This window comes from Scylla paramamosain, chromosome 27 (assembly GCF_035594125.1).
Source record: "Scylla paramamosain isolate STU-SP2022 chromosome 27, ASM3559412v1, whole genome shotgun sequence".
NCBI lineage: Eukaryota > Metazoa > Arthropoda > Malacostraca > Decapoda > Portunidae > Scylla > Scylla paramamosain.
In genome coordinates this window covers 6,970,098-6,991,104 of record NC_087177.1, presented here as the reverse complement: position 1 = coordinate 6,991,104, position 21,007 = coordinate 6,970,098, and the positions used below count along the sequence as shown (strand labels likewise).

The 21,007-nt window shown below is 45.3% G+C and overlaps 2 protein-coding genes across 6 annotated transcripts in view; one reads left to right on the top strand and one right to left on the bottom strand.

Annotated features, from left to right (window-relative positions):
- LOC135114097 (protein fem-1 homolog B-like) overlaps positions 1-21,007 on the bottom strand; it is a 64,716-nt gene that overhangs the window by 19,259 nt on the left and 24,450 nt on the right. The gene's annotated exons all lie outside the window — the stretch shown is intronic.
- LOC135114096 (ubiquitin carboxyl-terminal hydrolase 2-like) overlaps positions 1,704-21,007 on the top strand; it is a 70,650-nt gene continuing 51,346 nt past the window's right edge. Inside the window, exon 1 of one of the 5 annotated variants that reach the window (XM_064029790.1) lies at positions 1,704-2,043. The gene's annotated coding sequence lies outside the window, so the exon portion shown is untranslated. Of the gene's footprint in view, positions 2,044-12,905; positions 12,943-14,352; positions 15,151-16,438; positions 16,734-21,007 lie in introns of those variants that run through there. The other 4 variants (XM_064029794.1, XM_064029793.1, XM_064029792.1 and 1 more) reach the window with 4 other exon arrangements.

The following is a 21,007-nucleotide window of genomic DNA, read 5'->3' as shown; positions in this document are numbered from 1 at the left end:
TCCACGTCATCAGCTGCCGGTGACCTCTGCTTCCCTTGTGCACTAATTCTGTGATAGCTACCTGGTTATCTCTTCTTGTAATCTGCTGCTATTCTCCATCTATGTTAGTCTTGTGATGACTTACCGCATCTTGTTGTTCTTCTCGGTGGTCACGTCTCGTCTCTCATCTATCAAGAGTGGTGATAGCTTTTTGTAATCTTGATGCTACCTGCTTTCGTGCTTATCTTCTTCCTCTTTCATTGATTCTTTCTGCTTTCTTACTTCCTTCTTGGTTTCTTCATGGTTCATTCTTGTCTCGTGGTCTTCTTTCTTCTTACGTGTTTCATCTCTTCTCGGTGTCTCTTGGGTTGCAATAGGCGTACGAAGAGAAAGAAGAAGAAGAAGAAGAAGAAGAAGAAGAAGAAGAATAAGAAGAAGAAGGAAAGAAAAATTAAGTACAACAGACTATAACTTCGTATATTTTCTCACGATTCAAATCCCGTATATGCACATTTTTCCCGATTATTGATGCAAATACAATTAAACTGGACAAAAAGATAGAAAAGAAAGAAAAAAAAAGGGAAGGAAGCGAGGCATATAGGAAGGAAGATAAGAAACACGCCAACAACAGACAGCTAGATGAATAAGCAGATAAAGGGGAAGTTTCGTTTTTACAGCCGCGCCGCAAAGTTTACAGTTACAGTGTTGGTGAAAATAACCGTAAGCAAAACCAGTCTCGCGGGTGAAGACGCAACACATGCAGAACACCCTCAGAGTGACAGGAACTGCTCGCCTAAAGTGTTCACGTTCATTGGTTTGGTCGACAGATGTTTGGAAAGTTTCAAGTTGTGTTTTTCTATATAAGGATATTTTACTGTACACACACACACACACACACACACACACACACACACTAGTTAGAAAAGTTTAAAGTTGTATTTCTATATAAGGAAACACACACACACACACACACACACACACACACACACACACACACTAGGTAGTAGAGTTTAGGCTGACTGATGGCCGTATATATATATATATATATATATATATATATATATATATATATATATATATATATATATATATATATATATATATATATATATATATATATATATATATATATATATATATATATATTTTATTTTATTTTATTTTATTTTTTTCAAGACTACACACTATCTCAGTTTTATCTCTCCGCAAGTGGGAAGTCACGAGGGATAACTGTTATCTCAGATCCCAGCATTATATTCTGAAGCGGTTGTCACTTTTTGTTTTTATCTTTAGCCTGACATACCATGAAGAAAGTTTACGTGAAAATCATCAAACTGCCTGAAATGAAAAAAAAAAAAAAAAAATCACCATTTCAAGTAAAAATTATATAACGCAAGCTTACCGTCTAGATACATTTTCGGGTTACTTCACGTTTCCACACACCAGCACTCCTTAAGATTCCAGTGCAATAAGTCTGAAATGCAAGGACACGTGTTCTCACCCACTGGACATCATAAGCAGGGACAAGAAAAGTAAAAGTATTAAGTTGCACGGTGACAGGGAGAAAGGAAGGAAGGAAGGGAGGGTGAGGGCCTGGGAAAGGGTGAGGGTGTCCGGCCTGGTATGGACTGGAAGAGGGAGGGAGGCTGGCTGGAGACCAGGGGCGGGGCTTGGCTGGGGGCGGGGCTGCTCGGGAGGGAAGAAACGCGGCTACCATGTTTGGTCTGTAGTCTGCTACGGCAGTTGTCAGCGGTGCACTGTCACTTCCCTCTAATTTTCTTCTTCTCCCTTAGTACATCATTTTATCATAAACGCTGCGTCTTTCTTTCGGATTCTGGTGAGTTTGTACATATGTTGGGACTGTGTTTGAAGTGTGTCGTTGTGTCCAAGCTTATATTCTGCCGTCCGAAAACCGTGCAAGTGTCTTAAGATGTGTCGCGGTGCAAGTAATGTTGTCACTCTCACAAGTGCCTAGTTATCTCAGTGATCAAGCTAAGAAGGACTACATGTTATTACACGACAACACCAAGCCACCCATAGCCAACCCTCCGTCATCCATCCCAGGTTAGTACTTAGTAGTCAAAAACGAAGGGAAAATCATGATAATCTTTTTTCCCTCGTCTGTCACAGTGTGGTTAAGGCAGATCTTTAATAAAACTGTATTACAAGATCGACTTTCTTTTTTATATATCTGTACTGGTGTCGTGGTTGTGGAATCAATTGCCTGGTGGTTGCTGTGCCCCCTGTAGTGAAAGGGACAGCCAGACTCAATTAAAATTCTCGCCATTGTGTTATGTAATGCCAAGGCAATAGTTATTGACTTCCAATATACCGATGGTGACGTAGCAGGACGTGACAGCCAGCCAGCAATTCACCACAGCTTGGCACATCCGGGTTGCGTCACTCTAGCATTTCAACCCATTAACATGACGCCGAATTCCACGCCTCATTACAGCATGCAAGATACAGACAGCTCCCATGCATACCTCTAACGCACCTCATACACTCTCACCCTTCAGAGCTGCAGCGCTCCACACCCATCTCCGCCACACCTCACAGCACATTCTTAACACCACTGTCATCACACCTGCCCCTGGCCCGACTCTTGCGCCACTGCATAACACTGCGAAGGGTAAACACTCAACCCTCATAATGTAACGGATACCGGGTCTCGCTATTAAATCCCCTTAGCTAATGAATGGCACAGGTCCCGCGGCCTGCCTTCTGTCACAGGATTGAGGGCAAGTTAGTCATTAAAGGAAGTGATGCCGAGTCCCACCCGCGGCACATCCCCCGTGGTGGGCGAGCGGCGGGGTCCTATATCGAAGGTACCTCCTACCTGCAACACCCACCATTCACCCGCCAAGTTGTGTGTGAGTTTTAAGGGCACCAGCTTTGCCCCCTCGCTCAGCTCATGCCAGGGCCTCCCTCACTCACATAACTGTCGATAGATCGGTTAGTGTTTATGAGAGAGAGAGAGAGAGAGAGAGAGAGAGAGAGAGAGAGAGAGAGAGAGAGAGAGAGAGAGAGAGAGAGAGAGTGTGTGTGTGTGTGTGTGTGTGTGTGATGACGTCAATGAATGCTACCTACCTCTCCTGCCGGCACGTGGTATGTGAGTATCCGTGGGTTCCTGTGGCTTCTGTTCGCATCCCGCCCAGCCTCCTCCACCAGACACCCTGTTTTTTTTTGTCTCTTACTTATAACTAGCCGCCTTGTGTGAATGTCAAGTGTGAAGTGTTGAGAAGTTTGCAGTGAGGAATGTGTGTGTGTGTGTGTGTGTGTGTAGGTGGGTGGGTGGGTGTGTAAGTGTGTTGCGTGCATTCCATTCACTCCCTGTTTCAAGGATTCGTGTACTAAGTTGACCCGAGTGTTGGCCATTCGATACCTTACACTGTTTTGTTTACTCAGGTGTTGTGAGTATCATTGAACACACACACACACACCCAGCAACATTTCAGCATAGAAAGTCCTACTACATATTTTTTTTACAGCGTTCTGCTTTCTCTCTCTCTCTCTCTCTCTCTCTCTCTCTCTCTCTCTCTCTCTCTCTCTCTCTCTCTCTCTCTCTCTCTCTCTCTCTCTCTCTCTCTCTCTCTCTCTCTCTCTCTCTCTCTCTCTCTCTCTCTCTCTTTCGTAAGGACGTGTAGGCACAAGACTGACATCGCATCCTGTCCTGCCCTTTCCTCTCACAAACAACTTAAACCTAATACAAATCCCGCAGGAGCGAGTGTTAGTACTTGAAAATATACCGTTTGCCTCTGAGAACATCGATGTCTGATGTTTGTATCGCTGGACAGGAAGAAAGTCAAACTACCCGTTGTGGTTTTTCGGTCAGGAAGGAAAAAAAAAATATATATATATATATATCTTTTCTGAGTTTTATTGTTCTGACTCACTGATAGATAGTTTCCGTGAAGATAGGTGGCCACAGAGAGAGAGAGAGAGAGAGAGAGAGAGAGAGAGAGAGAGAGAGAGAGAGAGAGAGAGAGAGAGAGAGAGAGAGAGAGTAAAAACAGTGTACATCTTTCTATTTTACTGTTTCCGGGTATTATAATTTCTTGGGAAAAAGCAACGTTCTTACTCTCACTGATAAATTATCCCTAAGTTTGGTGCAAATTCAATATCTTTCAGCGTTAAAAGCACAAAGGGGAAAACAAAAGAGAGTGAGCGGTGGGTGGTGAGGAGTCTTTTGCCTTTACCACCATGCATACCCTACTTCAGTACAGATAGTGTAGCTTATCACAAACAGCCTCGCAGGGGGCAAGACATCCGCTGCTGTTTGCTCTTCCTTTGTATTGTTTTGTGATCATTTCGATGTATATCTGATTTATCTTTCAAGCAGCTTCGTAAGAGGTAACAGGTCTGCTGCTGTATGCTCTTCTTTTAAGTGCATTTATGATTCTTTCCGTCATGTACCTGACCTAGTAAACTTTTCATAACGACGTATAGCAATTCAGGACACTAAGAGTACTGTACAAGATCCTTACAGACACTTAAAAAGAAAGTGGTATGAGAGGAATAGACTTGAGAATATTCATGTAGTGTAGTGTTTAGAGACGGGGTGCAGGACGATGAGTGATGTCTGAAAGAGGTGTATGTGACTCAGGAAACATGTGTTAAGTTGTAGTGAAAGAGTTAAGCTCAAGGTATGTATATTGTAGGTCACATGTAGCGAAAAAGAAAAAAAAATGGAGTTGATAATCTAGTGGTAAATATATTGTTAGTGAAGTGTGACTCGGAAACATGCAAATATTAACTTACTTACTACTATGTGCGTTTCTGTCATGAGCAAGTCTTCTTAATATGCAGTTACTCAAGCACTATATATTCTCTTATCATGACCATTTTTAAAAGTCCCACAGATGATTACTCGTTCTCATGGGTGTTACTTTGCTATTATGATGCAGCGTCCTTGCTAAACTATCCCAGAACCATAAAAGCACGCTTGAAAACCTCATTTACTTCCACTAAAGCCAGCTAGAAGTAATCAAGTCAAGACTGAACGTTTAAGAATAATGAACCCTCATGTAGTGGAACAGATGTAACCCCCTGAAATATGCGGTCGCTAGCCTCTACTCTTGAAACGTGAAACTCCCTCGTAATATGCAGTTGCTAGCTTAGTCGTATGGTGTATACTGTATGTGCATCGTAACTCCTCCAAGCCTGCAATTGCTGACTTAATAGTTCTGGTATGTGGCGGCGGCGGATGTGGCAACTGCTCTGGCGCACGGCAGAGGACCTTATTCTGAAACACTTCTGCGCTGCACCTCCATTATACATTTAAAAGGCTGTAGATGAAGTTACACGGTTTTTAAGGGTGTTTTTGCGGGTTGGGGGACAGATTAACAAGATTTGTACATTATTAACAGGAGAAACACCCTTGAGAACCCAGCTAATCATTTCTGTGGCCTTTCTAAATCATCGTGGTGAGAGAGCGAAGCGTTTCAGAATACAGCAGAATACGAATATCTCCACAGTCCCACAGATGAAGACACGCTTTTAAACCTTAGGCAAATATCCGTTTCTTTTTTCCTCTCTCACCTTCGTCAGTTGTATCCACGTCTGTTTACTTGTTTATTTACTGGAGACAGAGAGACAAGGAGACGGGTTGGTATGTGTGACTGTTTGTTGACGGAGGAGAAAATAGTAATGTAGGTCAGGCCAGTTTTTTTTTTATTTTTTAATCATCCGTGTGAGAGAGAGAGAGAGAGAGAGAGAGAGAGAGAGAGAGAGAGAGAGAGAGAGAGAGAGAGAGAGAGAGAGAGAGAGAGAGAGAGTGTGTGTTCGATCTTATTAGTGACCACAATAATGTTTTCTGTTCTTTCTTTTTTTCTCTCTCTCTTTTCTCCACCTTGTTATTTTCTTACTTTTTTTCTTTCCAAATTCAGCATCATTCGAGAGAGAGAGAGAGAGAGAGAGAGAGAGAGAGAGAGAGAGAGAGAGAGAGAGAGAGAGAGAGAGAGAGAGAGAGAGAGAGAGAGAGAAAAACGGGTTGCCTTCGTGGTGGTGACAGTGATGCTGGTGGTGGTGGTGGTGATGGTGGTGGTGGTGGTGACAGTGATGCTGGTGATGGTGGTGGTGGTGGTGATGGTGGTGGTGGTGGTGGGGAGTGGAAGACTGAGGAAGTGTGGAAAGGGTTATCCGATTGTTACTTGTTGTCTGGCGAAGAAAGAAATGTTTGACGTACTTTCGTTTTGTGTAATGATTTCTGCGTGCTTGTCTATCTGTCTTTCTGTCATTCTCTCTTTGTTGTTGCGAGCTTGTGTGTACATGTGTGTGTCTTTCCAAGTACTACTCTTATGTATCTGTTTGTCTGTCATTATTTCTTTCCATGTCTGTATATGCTTGTTTATCTGTCTGTAAAAAAAGAATTTATTGCATAACAGTTTTGTCGGGACGACAAACGGTAGCTGCCGAGCCCTGTAATAGGCACTACCTTGCTTGAAGAAGAATAGATATAGGAGTAGAATTAGAAGAAAATTAGAGACGCGTTAGAGAATCTCACGCTAGTATTAGAAGAATTGTGCAAGAGGTGAACAGGACGTTGAATTGATAACAGCCAAGCTTAACTATAAACTGCCGGTTTGTTTGATAGTTAAGCTATATCAATTCAACGTCCTGTTCACCTCTTGCACAATTCTTCTAATACTGGCGTTAGATTTTCTAACACGTCTCTAATTTCCTTCTAATTCTACTCCTATATCTACTCTTTTCCATGCAAGGTAGTGCCTATTACAGTAGTAGTAGTAGTAGTAGTAGTAGTAGTAGTAGTAGTAGTAGTAGTAGTAGTAGTAGTAGTAGTAGTAGCAGCAGCAGCAGCAGCAGTTGTATATAAAGTAGTGATTGTAGGAGTGTTGATATCACTACTAAAGATAGTAAAGATAACATTTTAGGAACAAAGAACTAGTAGCTGCAACAATAGCATTAGTAGCGATGGTGATGTAGTAGTAGGTGTAGCAACAGTAGTAGTAGTAGTAGTAGTAGTAGTAGTAGTAGTAGTAGTATTAGTAGTAGTAGTAGTAGTAGTAGTAGCAGCAGTAACAGTGGTAACAGTAGCAGCAATAGTAGCAGTTATGATGATGGGAATAACGATGGGCACTGCAGAATAGTAGTTTTTCATAGCTTTACTACTACCACCACCACAACTACTGCTGCTGCTGCTGCTGCTGCTGCTGCTGCTGCTGCTGCTGCTGCTGCTGCTGCTGCTACTGCTACTGCTACTACTACTACTACTACTACTATACCACTGTGGTCAGCATGGCGGCGGAGGTGCTGACGTAGGAGGGAGTCGGTCACCACCTGGAGTCGTGGTTGACCGCTGTACTGATAGCCAACGGCAAGGCGGCCTAGTTTCCCACGATTCTGGTCATTCTTTCCCCCTCCTCCCTTGCCGCCAGCTCCCGTCCTGCTGCTCCTCTCCTCACCACATACAGTTCATCTTCGCGCCGCCTCACTTTCCCCATGTGTTGCCTCAGACTAACAATTATTTCCAAACCCTCCATGTATGTAGAAAAAAATAATTTCCCTCTTGCTGAAAGAAAAGAAGAAAAAAGAAAATCTCACTGCGCTCAACACCTAGTAATTACTTTCCCAGCAGCTTCCACAACTCCATTTTTTATTTTCTTTCTCTCAGTCGCGTCACTTCTGTTACACTCCCGCTCCTCTCCATCAGTCCCCGTTATGCCGCCCTTTAGCGCCGCACGCACGATTAACGTTACCTTCGGCCGCAGGGAATCACCGCCAGCAGTCCCGTCACGGTCGTGTAGGTGTTGTGGCGGCTCCTCCGATTGTAGGATGGAGGGGCGGCCGAGGAAGGAAGGTGTAAGGAAGTGTGCAAGGGCATGTGTGCTTTAAAGAGAGAGAGAGAGAGAGAGAGAGAGAGAGAGAGAGAGAGAGAGAGAGAGAGAGAGAGAGAGAGAGAGAGAGAGAGAGAGAGAGAGAGAGAGAGAAATATATTCAAAGGTCGTGATGTGTAGTGCTTAAGTTAGGATTAGAGTCAAATATTTTCCCGTCGTAAGTCGCCCGCCCCTCGCGAATCCCCAAGGGCTTACTTATGTGAGTGGGCATGGCTAGGGAGGCTTTGGAAGGGAGGTAGAGGAGCCGCGAGTCGCGAGCCGTCAAGCGGCAGTGCCAATGTGCAGACCCAGCGCGTGACCTTCACCTGCAAACCGCGCAAGCCAGACAGACAATTGTCCTTTTTTTTTTCTTCTTTTTGTCTTCTTTTACCTCTTACTCCTTTTTTGCGGGGAAACTTATATTTTTGTAGTCTCACGAAGAGGAGATTTCTCACTCGGATGAACAGGTGTGTGTGTGCGTGCGCGCACATAGGTGCGTGTAACGTTCAACGGTTGCTTAAACAACCAAGGACAGTGTGTGTGTATGTGTGTTCATCTCTCTCTCTCTCTCTCTCTCTCTCTCTCTCTCTCTCTCTCTCTCTCTCTCTCTCTCTCTCTCTCTCTCTCTCTCTCTCTCTCTCTCCCTCCCCTCCTCTCCTCAGTACTGCAAGACGCCATGCATTACTCATATAGAATATTAATTACCCTATCATTAAGACTGCCGGTGGTAACGTTGCTTTGTCCGCCGCCATCCTCTGCACCTGTCTATGGACTACATTCTGAAACACCTTTGGTCGCACCTCCACTACATCCAAAAGGCTTTAGTAGAAGTTTTACGGATTTTATGAGTGTTTTATTTTTAAGGTTCCAGTGCCAAAATAACAAGATTTCTACATTACTAACGAGAGAAACACTGTTGAGAACCCGGCTAATCATCTCTGTGGCCTTTAAAAACAATTGTAGTGAGAGAGCAAAGCGTTTCTGAATACGGTTCTACAAGAAACCACCTGCCTGCCGGAGCTCACCTTTGCCCGCACATTAACAAGGGAAAACAAGTGCACGAACATATAAAAGCACAACGCTGAGTCTTGCAGTATAATACGGGGAAGTATCAACTATTATTGCAACATCCCCCTGAGGCTGCGAAGTGTGAATGCCAGGGGACAGGCAGACAGACAGACGCACACTTCCTGCCATTGTGCGAGGACACGGGGCGGAGAGAGAGAGAGAGAGAGAGAGAGAGAGAGAGAGAGAGAGAGAGAGAGAGAGAGAGAGAGAGAGAGAGAGAGAGAGTGCTGAGGAGACACAAACGACGGCGGGGAACAATTACAAGCACCGTCCTGTTGCCTTGTCTTGTTCCCCTGGCGACGAGGGAGCCTTGTTATCTTGAGGTCATCTTTTAACTATAAATACCGGAGTTACGTGTATAGAAGACTGAAGAAGAGGATGAAGAGGAGGAGAAGGGGGGGGGTAGAGGATAAGGACGAGACTGACTGACCTTACTTGGCTCTCGGAAACCCTAAAGCTGGGGTGACCTTGGGGTGAAGCGGAGAAGACTGGCCTAGGACTAACGAAACGTGGATCAATAACTCGACCGTAGCAGAACTAACCTTGACGAGAGAGAGAGAGAGAGAGAGAGAGAGAGAGAGAGAGAGAGAGAGAGAGAGAGAGAGAAGATGATGATGATGATGATAATGGAGGGAAGGTGAGAAAGAGGGGCGAACAATAGCCAGTAGTGATGAAGAACGATGGTCTGGATGTGGAGATGACGATGGGAACGATGATGGAGACGTGTATTGTTATGATGGTATTAGTGGTAATGAGAGAAGGTGCATTGAGGGGAGCAAAAGGGGCGACCAGGAGGAGGTAGGGGTAATGGTAATGATAGAAGGAAGTGTATAGGGCTGTTACTGTGTGTATATAGCTGAGGGAAGGAGAGGGGAGCAGCAGGGAGTGATAAGGGACAGTGGTGAGGACGTGAGGATGAAGATAAGGATGCTGGTAATGTTGGGAAGGAGTCTGTGGAGATGTCTTAGTGGTACCGTATATACAGTTAAGGGGAGGAAGAGGATCTAGCAGGGACAGGTAGTGGTGAGGATGCGGGAATGGTGATGGTGGTTATATTACATAGACAGATAGACGTCCTAACCACATAACCACTTAACAAGGAAAATCTATCCCGAGTATAAAGGTCACATGAATATTAACCGTCCCAGCTACTTTCGGAATGGGTGAAGTTAGATTAGACTAGATTAGATTAGGTCAGATCAGATTAGATAACCTAACATGACCTAACCTAAACTATGCTAACCACACCATTCAAAAAAAAAAAAAATAAAATAAAATGAAATAAAATAAAAAGCGGTATCTGTCATCTTACCAAAGCTATTTTTTGTAACGGGTACAGTTAAGTTAGACTAGATTACCTTACGTTAGATCAGGTTAAATAACAATCTAACCTGACCTTGCCTAAAGAATACTAACCCATCCAAAAACAGCGGTGTTGGCTGATCTTCACGTGCGATCTGATACAACAAAAGTTCGTAGGGTGGAAGCAGCACAGTGGCGCTTTATAGAACCACATTATGAAACACTTCTGGGCCACACCTCGACCTGTTAAAGTTGCACAGACTTTTAAGGGTGTTTTTATGGTTCCAGTGACAGATTAACAAGATTTCTACATTGATAACAAGATAAATACTCTTGAGAACCCTGCTAATTATTTCCGTGGCCTTGAAAAATAGTTGGGATGAGAGAACAGTGCGTTTGAGATTAAGGGCTGTAGTGGAGGCGAGGGTAAACAGTGATGATGGGTTTAAGGCGTAGTGCTGTCAGAGGAAGTGAAGGCAGGTCATGGCGGAGGGAGTAAATAGCGGTGTTAGCTGAGTGAGGCAGGTAAAGGGGAAAAAACGTTAAGAGGTAGCTTAGAAGAGTTATATGGATGCAGGTGGCAGGGGAAGCGAAGGTAGGTATGTAGGTGGAAGGCCGCATACTGAAAGGAATTAAGAGAATGGGTCATAGAAGGAAGGGAGGGTTAAGTGTTACTACAGGGTATAATGGTAATTGGAGGAAGGAGGAGTGATGGTCTAAATGAGGCTGAACTATCAGGAATACGGCATTGTGGCGGCGGTGGAGGAAGCTTGCACGCTGTAAGGAATTAGGGGAGGCGGGGTTAAGTGTTACTACAGGGCATAATGTTAATGGAAGGAAGGAAGAGTTACGACCTAAATGACGCTGCTATCTGGAATACGGAATAGTGGTGGCGGTGGTGGTGGTGGCGGCAGTAAAGTCTCCTGATGTAATGTCCAAGGGGAGGAAGGCACGGGGAGGGGAAGAGGGGACGAGGGAAGGGGGAAGAGAGGATAATACTGCACGAGTTTGTTAGCGAGAGTGGTGGTCCCGGGGGAGGAGGGAGGCGGTGGTGGAGGGCTGGACGGTGGAGTAATAACAACAAGAGGTCGCCATGACACAACCTATGATCGAGGTGGTGACGCAACTGGCCTGGGATGGGACCAGCGCGATCGATCTAACAACGCAGGCGGGCCATCCCGACGCCCGTCACGGGGTTGACTCCGCGGCCGAGGGCAAGGTGATAGCGAGGACGGAACGGAACTCGCCAGTATGCGCATCTTTCCGTCTACTTCTACTCAGTCTGATGCACTGACTCGCAATCAACAGACGACAGCGGTGGAAACAAGGAGCCTGCGAGTTTGTAACGGTGGAAATGAGGTTGAAATTAGCTACCTATCTGGACATCTTTCCGTCCACTTCCTTGTTCGCTCGAGGTAACGACTAACAAGGAAAACGCAATGACGCAGGAAGTAATGAAGAGAATAACACCACGTTCGATTCCACTCAAACTTAAGTAGTGACAAAGAAAAGACAATATCACTGGAAATAATAAAGATAAAACATGGAGAAGCAACACACATGTCCAATCATAACATAGGAAAAAACTTGAAATAATTAAATAATCCATTCTTGGCGATGCAATAGAAAGGTCATAACGCGCCGGGAAAGTCTGGAGGCAGCTTAATCTCTTAGGTGACCCGATACTCCTTTGTTGCCAGCGTCCACGTCGCTTCAAAGGGGACGCTGGAACGGGAAAAGGTGATGTGTTGGAGTGAGTACGTCGCGGGGCTGCGGCGTGCGCGGGGATGCGGTGGACGCTCCCAGGCGTACACAAGGTGTGTGTGTGTGTGTGTGTGTGTGTGTGTATGTACATGGCGTGAAGGCTGGTGTGCACTGCTGCGCCAAACCCCGCATTGTATCGATTAAGGTTTCGTGAGGAGCCCTGCATTTCCTGGTGACTCATCCCCATTTTGTGACGGGTGACGCACTTACACACACACACACACACACACACACACACGGAACTTCCAGCAGCAGCAAACAGTCAAGGTGGACACACACATCCGAATGGTCAAAGCTCCTCGCCAAGTAGTTTCACATAATTAGTAGGCAAGACAAAACAGTGCGAGACAAACACAACAACATGCGAGGTGGCAGCGGCGGCGTCCTGTGGTGTGGTGACGGTCGCGTAACAGTTGCAGACAAGCTGGTGGCGGCCAACCTAGTTTCTCTCCGATTTTCATTATTGTACGACCCGCAGTACGGGTTAGTCCACTGTCACGGTTCTGCCACGTAAGCGGTGTTCGTTATCCGCTGGCGTTCGCTTTCCCTTCGACTGTCTTCTGTCTCTCCTCTTCCTCATCCTCCTCTCCGTGTCCCTCTCCTCATCTCGCGTTGAAAACTTGTGTTCTTGCCAATCCACGTCAACTTCCCTTTTCCTCCTTCTTTCCGCCTCCCTCCCTCCCTTCCTCCTTGCCATCCCTTCCTTCTCCTCTTCCTCCACCACCACCACCATCTCCACCACCTGCCACACGTCTGGAACTTCCAGCAACACCACTACCACTGCTTCCACCACCAACACCGCCACCACCACTAAGACAACCTTCCTCAAGCTCCACCTCACGCCTGCAATTGGTCCCCTGAGGAGGATATAGACTGCGCGATAAATAAAAATAGCCCCTTGTGGTGGCTCTCCCTCGCGTGGGGTGTGCAGAGCGGTGCCAGGCGGTGTGCCAGTCGCGGGAGTGTTGTTGCTGGTGGCGGCCCTTCGTGACAGGTGTGCGTGTAGGGCCAGGTGGTGGTGGTGGTGGTGGTGGTAAGGGAAGGGGAGGAGGAGATGATGGTGGTAGTGGTGATGATGGAGGAGAGGTAGCGTGATCAGGGCCATGTTGACCCAAATTTCGTCCTGTAACCCGCTTTTCTGCTGCCTTGTATCAGCGTGACGCCATAACCAGGCATTGACAACAGAAGCATCACTGGTTCGCTGCTTCATTCCACCGCAGCAGCCTCCTCATGACCGCCACCACAAGTGTTACTATTTCACGCAGCCACTTTTCCTTTCCATATCGTTTAAAATGCAGAATGGTGATGAGTCCATTGAGGGGTTCAACGCTCTGCCCGGTGATGGGAGATAAGAGATGGGGGAGGCAGGGAAGAAAGAAAGGATGGGGAGGGGGGAGAGGGAGGGAGGGAGGGAGGGAGATGGCGCAAAGGAGGTAGAGAAGGAAAAGATATTCGCAGGTGTGCGGACGCTGCATACGTTGTGAGGATGTTGGTTGCTCCAAGGTGACACTGCAACCCACGAGCTCTCTCTCTCTCTCTCTCTCTCTCTCTCTCTCTCTCTCTCTCTCTCTCTCTCTCTCTCTCTCTCTCTCTCTCTCTCTCTCTCGACAATACAATACGTCCCAAGTGGCAAGAACTAAAGTGACACTCGCATCCTCATCATACATCATGGAGCACAATCTACACACACACACACACACACACACACACACACACACACACACACACACACACACACACACACACACACACACACACACACACACACACATACACACACACACACACACACAGTTTGTATGTGTGTGTGTGTGTGTGTGTGTGTGTGTGTGTGTGTGTGTATATATATATATATATATATATATATATATATATATATATATATATATATATATATATATATATATATATATATATATATATATATATATATATATATATATATATATATATATATATATATATATATATATATATATATATATTCGTTTAAGAGGGCAGCACACGATACCTTGAGTTACTTTTAGCATTATTGCCTCGTTTTCTGGTAAATTTGGAAGTTGTCCTCGTGAAGTTCTTGAAGCTTTCCTTGCTCTTTGTTAACTCATCCATTCAGCAGCGAGTAAACAAGTCTGGAGGGCGTGGGTGACACGAGAAGGCTTCTAATGTTTTACGGGCGCGCCGCGTGTACTTGGTTCTGTCTTGAGCGGAAATCATTGCCCAACGCGGCCCTTATCTTCCACCAAGATGAGAGATGCTCCCATTACCTGAATGAATCTGTAGATAAGCAAGAGGCTGCGGCAGCGACCAAGGACAAACAAACTGAATTTCGCTTCCATCAATTTCATCACCAAATAGCACTTCCTGTTTTGAGTCAGGTGTAATGGGAATGGTGATGGGTGGCGGCGGAGGCGGCGGAGGCAGGCAGAAGTAGGGCGGCGCAAGGGCCCAGACGGTGGTGACAGACGGTGGCTGTGGCGTGGGTTAATGGTCGCTCTGTTATCCCGTTATCACGTTCCGATTAACTCCAGGCTCTCGTACCTTTGATGATCTGGACCAGACCCAGGAAGGGAGAGTCCATTTTCAGACCCGCGAGGCTTAAGGGAATTTAATTTCTGGGGTCAGAGGATTTGTTAATAATGGGACTGACTAAGTTTCCTTTCCTTTCATGGAAGGTTCCTGAAGTTAGCACGTCTCGAGGTGGTCTAGTCATCACAGTGGCGCGCTGATCCACATCCCCCGTCGCCCCGCCTACGAACATTTGCCTAATCATTCACTTTTGAGCCAGCGGCGGTGGAGGCTCTTGGCAAGGACCACCGCCACCGCCTCCCTTACTCATGCCCCACTCGAGGAATTACGTAACACCTTTCCCAGGCCTCACTGCCTCGCCATGCATATCACCACCACCCACTGCCACCACCCCACCCCGCCCACCTATTACACCGCCCCTCCCCTTGCTCACACTCCACATTACACCATGTCTAGAATTCTCTCAGTTTCAAGCCCAGTGTGAGTGTAGCGGGCGAGTGTGGAGGCGATGTGTGCGTAGTGATTGTACAGATGATCCCGCATCACAACGGCAGCATCCTATTACACGCAGGTCCCCGTGCCGCATGCCAGAGCTCCACAACACCGCGCATCCCTTCCCATCCCCACTACACTCCAGGAAACACCACCATCAACACACCAACACATAGTTCTAGTAGGTGTCAACACAGACACGTGTGTACCCTCATGTGTGTGTGCATGTGTATGTGTGTGTGTCTTTACGGGGGTATAATTAAGATGTTTTCCGAGGAGCGAATGGCGCCGGAGCCAAGACTGTGCGGCTCTATGATTCTTTGGACAATAGATGGAGGGAGGCAGGGAGGAGTGGAGGTGGGGGTGCGCAAGGACGGGATAAAAGGACGGGGTAAGCCAGGACTAAGGGAAACACGGCCAAGAACTCAAGGCAACGAGATTGTAAAGCTTAGACCTTAGGATTCTGAAGATGAAATAGAGGTCGGCTGGAGAAGCATGAAGGTTGGCGATAAATGTAGATACAGCACCAGATTTTGAATTATATATCAACGAATACTTAATGATAAAGGGTTCTAGAGGAAAAGATAAAGGAGATGGTAAAAATGTGATAGATACCAGTGGAGAAAAAACAAAGATATGAAGTGGAGACGGTGTTGTGCTATAAATATATAAATAAATATTCAATGATGAAGGGTTGTAGAGGCAGAGTTACGAAGAGAAGGTGATGAATACCGGTGGATTTAAACAAACAAAGGTGTATTGTGAAGTGTGTATTTTTTCTCTGTTCATTTATTCACTTTATTCAAGCATGAGCGATTAAGGAAAATTTTTATTCTGCTCGTGTGTGTGTGTGTGTGTGTGTGTGTGTGTGTGTGTGTGTGTGTGTGTGTGTGTGTGTGTGTGTGTGTGTGTGTGTGTACAAAAACTTCAGTTGAAGGTCACAAATGAGACTGATGTGTGTATATGTTGCGGGTGTGTGTGTGTGTGTGTGTGTGTGTGTGTGTGTGTGTGTGTGTGTGTGTGTGTGTGTGTGTGTGTGTACTAAGAAGAAATCCCAGGAACTTTGGTAAACACGTCTTGGTGTCCAAAATAAACTTGTGACTGGTCGCTCTCTTCTGGGTGATGCCTCCTCCTCCTCCTCCTCCTCCTCCTCCTCCTCCTCCTCCTCCTCCTCCTCCTCCTCCTCCTCTTCCTCTTCCTCCAGCAACACCTGGCCATCCACCTGACATCCATGTTTACACCTTCACACCCCGCCACCAGATTCCACCCACATATCCACATCCTTGATCCAGTTTAGCCCATATCCACCTTCCTCTACCTTCAGTCCTTTCTCCCTCACCACCACCATCACCACACGACCCTGCTTTTCTTTCTAATCCCTATCACCTCCACTATCACTATTATGTCATCACCACTCCTCCAATCTCTCCCGTGCACTCTCCATCACCAGTCATCTGCATTACCACCAGCATCACCACACGGCATCACATTATCAACCTTTACACCACCACCACCACCACCACCACCTCCACACTTCCAACTAAGGCTACGGTACTGGCCTCACGCTCAGTATACTATATCTAAGCCCTCCGTGCACTTCGCTAGCCGCGCCCGAATGAAAGCTTGTAACCGACTCAGTAACACTTCGCCTTCCTCTTCCTCCTTGCTTCTCCGCTTCCTCTCCTCGCCGTGAACACAACTACGACGCCTCGGGGATCGTTGAACTTGACAAAAATCCTTGCCATTGAGGAGAAATCATAAAAGGTTAGCAATATTTTCCTTTCTCTCTGTTCGCTCCGTCGCTAAACAAATGCTGTGTTGTGTTGTGGCGTGTTGGTATGATTCTTTGCTTCTCTCAGGTGTTGGTAGTGGTACAACGCAGTGAGTTTCATACCCACTGTACCATTTTGGCCTCTTTGTTCATTGCACCCCGTTGTTGCTTCGTGGCATGGCATACATTACGATAGAAACTGTCACCGGATGTAAGAGTTATGGGTTTTTAAATGAGCGGTGATTTATTTTACGACGAAAGCAAATTCTTCATTATTCTTTGGTTGCCGACACGTGCACAAATTGTGAGTACGTGGGGAGTGTTATTTACTATGTGCCATAAAGGTTAATAGACGTTTTGTTCTGCTAGGTTACTTTTTTTTTTCTATATTCGTGTACTCTTAACACTTCGATAGGTTTATATTGCGTTGAACTACTCTGGTGTGTGTGTGTGTGTGTGTGTGTGTGTGTGTGTGTGTGTGTGTGTGTGTGTGTGTGTGTGTGTGATGTTGAGTACAGGATGTCATAATTTGATTCATATTTTTTTTCTTTTTCTTTTTCTTTTTTTTTTTTTTTTTTTTTTTTGAGGGGCAAAGATGTCGTATCCACGCGTCTAAATTTTAAAACGCACTCCTATTCCGTCCTTCAGTTTCATTCCTGCGGTTCGTGAGTGGGCGGGCGGGTGGGTGAGGGGGCGGGCTGGCTGGCTGCGAGGTGAGAGGGTTGTGGGTGGAGTGGGAAACGAGACATTTCGTGATCTATAACTTGTGTCTATTTTGGGATTGTTGTGACCTATAGAGTGGTTGAGAGAATGACTTTTCGGGGTAATAATAGAAAGGTTAGCGTGTGTATGTGGTAGTCCCCCCTCCACCTCTCTCTCTCTCTCTCTCTCTCTCTTCCCCCTCAGTTTGTAGTGTGGGCGTGGTCAGGTAACGTATAAACCTTTACCTAAGAGCACCTTCACGGCTTCCAATCAGCTGAGGACACGCACCAAATGTGAAATGAATGCCGTCTCAGTGACTCGAGAATCTGGAACGAGGAAGCGAAGTTTACATCAAATGGAGTAAACTGTTGATGTATGAGATCTGTAAAACCCTAACACAAACTCTCTCTCTCTCTCTCTCTCTCTCTCTCTCTCTCTCTCTCTCTCTCTCTCTCTCTCTCTCTCTCTCTCTCTCATCTTTACTATCCAACGTGTGTTTCTTAAGCTAGAAAAGCTAGTGTATGTAAGTTGTCAAGTGAAGGTTACGTTAATTTTGGTTATGTTAGGTCAAGGTCAACAGATCTGCTACAGTGAGTCCTTCTTTTGTGTTCCCTTGTGGTGTCGTTACTCTGATCCCAAACTGTCCCTGGGGTTGAAGAGTGAAGGTTATGTTAGGTTAGCCGGGTTAGGTTAGGTTTGGGTTAACAGATTTCCTACAATTAGTTCCTCCTTTGTGTTCCTTTGTGGCATAATTACCCTGACCCCAAGCTGTTCCTTTGGTGAAAGTGAACGTAAGGTTAGATTAGGTTAGGTTATATTAAGTTAAGGTTAACTGATTCGTTGCTGTTAGTTCCTCCTTTGTGTTTCCTTCTGGTGTCGTTACTGATCCCTAAACTGTCCCTGGGGTTCAGGAGTGAAGGTCAGGTTAAGTTAGATTAGGTTACAATAGGTTACGTTAAGTTAGGATTAATAAATTCATTGCCATTTGTGTTCTTCTCTGGTGTCGTTACCTTGACCCTAAACTGTCCCTGGGCTTGAAGAGTAGAGTCAGGGCGACATTTACAGACGTCACCACCCAAATATCAACCAGTGTGGGGAGAAGCCCAGCCCTTTACCTGAGCTAGCAGCAGGTGTCCCAGGAGGTAAATACCCGCAGTGTCTCGCCACCAGAAGAAGTTACTGTCTTGACGTTTCCGTGTAAAAAAATGAATAGGTGTGGTATTGATCTGAGTTTAGGGGGAATTATTTAGAGAGTATTGGTTTGGTTGATTTGTTTATTTGTTTGCTGGTGTGAGAGGACTGACTGCGTGTGTGATTGTTGCTGCTGCTATACTACTACTGCTATTACTACTACGATTACCACTGCTACTATAACAACAATAACAACAACAATAACAACAACAACAACAACAACAACAACAACAATAATAACAACAATAACTACTACTACAACTACTACTACTACCACTACTACTACTACTACTACCACTTTTGTTCGTGTGTGTGTGTATGTGTGTGTGTGTGCGTGCTCAGGTAGGAATAGAAATCCAGCCGGGGCTTGGTTATACCCTCGGGGGATGGCAAGGGCGGAGGTGCCACGGGGACGGGCGTGGCGTGGCTGTTGGGAGGTTATCAGGTGAAAGTGCTGTGTGTGTGTGTGTGTGTGTGTGTGTGTGTGTGTGTGTGTGTGTGTGTGTGTGTGTGTGTGTGTGTGTGTTTACTTGTGTTGTTACCCTTTCTCCTCCCTTACTATTACCTAAAAGTCCGCACACACACACACACACACACACACACACACACACACACACACACACACACACAGAGAAACCACCACCACCACCACCACCACCACCACCACTAGACGCTCGGGAATGTTCGGCTTTGTGGCGCATTTCCGAGAACGAGGAGATTAAGGGCGATTGGATGCGATAAAGTGGATAAAAAGAGAGAAAGAAAAAAAAGAGAGGAGAGGAAAAGAAGTCACTGAATATGTGGTGACGTAATGCAGCAGAGAGAGAGAGAGAGAGAGAGAGAGAGAGAGAGAGAGAGAGAGAGAGAGAGAGAGAGAGAGAGATAAAGCCTTAATCTCCATTGTATACATCCACCAGTTAAACCTTTACTACCTACAATTACTGAACCACCGCGCTCATTTCACAATTACGTGTCATCAAATGCCTTCACACAGCGTCATTCACTTCCACTACACGGGACTCTACACCGCCGTTACAGGTACAGCGTGGCCGGGAGTCGCGAGTATCCTGGTGTATATACTTCAACTGTGTTTTGCGTTTTTCTCTCAGTCTTACACCATCTGATCTGCTGATAGGCTTAGAAAACATGGTAACTGTTTTCTTTAGGGGCCTATCACTTCATTTAGCTACTTTTTTCACCTCAATGGTTTCCGTTGGATCTGTTTTGACTTCTTAAAAAAAAAAAAAGAAAAGATAAATAGATGAATAGATTTTTTTTTTTTTTTTGGTATGTCAAAGGTGGATTGAAGGAAAACTATTAATGTGCTTGTTGCCTTATTGAGCTGTACAGTTATTATTGTATGTGGCAGTATATTGGTAATTTCCTAAAGGGCTTTAATGCTGACCGTGTATACTGACGTTGTGATAGTCTGCAGTGCTTTGTTGTTTGGTAGAGGGACAAATGACGTGTGTGTGTGTGTGTGTGTGTGTGTGTGTGTGTGTGTGTGTGTGTGTTATCTATTTCTTTTTTTCACAGGATGAGTCTCGGTTATAATATACTGTATTCTAATGTCAAGTTATTCTTCTTTTCCTTCTTTCCTTATATCTTTTTCCTTTTCTTTATAACGTTAGTACAAACCTTTTCCTGTGTTAATGCATTCCATTGTTGCTTTATTTGGAAAACACTTTTTTTGTACCACATCCTTATCTCCTTTCCTGTCGACATTCCTGATGTGTGTGTGTGTGTGTGTGTGTGTGTGTGTGTGTGTGTGTGTGTGCTCGTGCAGTGCTCAAGCGGGCGATCGTGTGGGATAAAGTACTGAAGCACGCATTTATTGTTTATTTATGATAATGAAGTTTTGTGGGCCGAACGTAAACTCTAAATATAAATGTAGTTTGGCATGTGATTCCAGGTAAAATCCACCTCAATGCGTTATCGTTATCAGTGTATATGACGTTGTCTTTCCAGAATTACAGCGGAAACAAATGAAGCCAATTTACACAAGAAAAAAAAAAGATAAGATTATTTAAGTCAACAATTTTAGTTCTTAAATTATATTCTAAACTAGTTATTTCTTTCCATGTTTTCCTCGAACTTTAAAAATCTTAGTCCGAACGAAGTACTTATTCCCATCGTTTCCTCAACCTTTCCTTCAGTAATCACTTTCCGATACCCGGGGTACAGTACGTTCTCGGGGTCTTCGTATCTTTCCCGCATCAAACCTCCCTCGGTCTGACCTTTAAGCCGTCCCGTCCACTGCGCCCCTACAGCATTCCTTGAAAAAAAAAAAAAAAAAAGAAAAAAACCTCCTCTTGTCCTTCACCACCGCTTACCACTTTTCACCTTGCCTTTTAAAACTGCATTCCACGTGGCA